Raw genomic sequence first — 267 nt, 5'->3', positions numbered from 1 at the left:
GCGCCAACACGCCGCACTGGCCGCTCCGCCGTGCGATGTTGCCGCTCCGCCATGATGGCCGGTCGCGCCGCTCCGCGCGTTAACCGCAAGCGTACTTGCCATAAACATTGTTTGTAACAACGTTTACACTGCGTCGAAACAACTCGAGTCCGTATTATGCACTCCGCACAATACAAAAACCGCACTGATTTTTATCCTCGTCGCCAATGTAGTGTCCGAAATAAAAGTCGTGCGTATAGGCCAAGGTGTTTAATCCGACTGTCCAAC

Source organism: Papilio polytes, unplaced genomic scaffold (assembly GCF_000836215.1).
Source record: "Papilio polytes unplaced genomic scaffold, Ppol_1.0 DF824448.1, whole genome shotgun sequence".
In the NCBI taxonomy this organism is placed as follows: domain Eukaryota; kingdom Metazoa; phylum Arthropoda; class Insecta; order Lepidoptera; family Papilionidae; genus Papilio; species Papilio polytes.
This window is presented reverse-complemented; position numbering follows the sequence as displayed.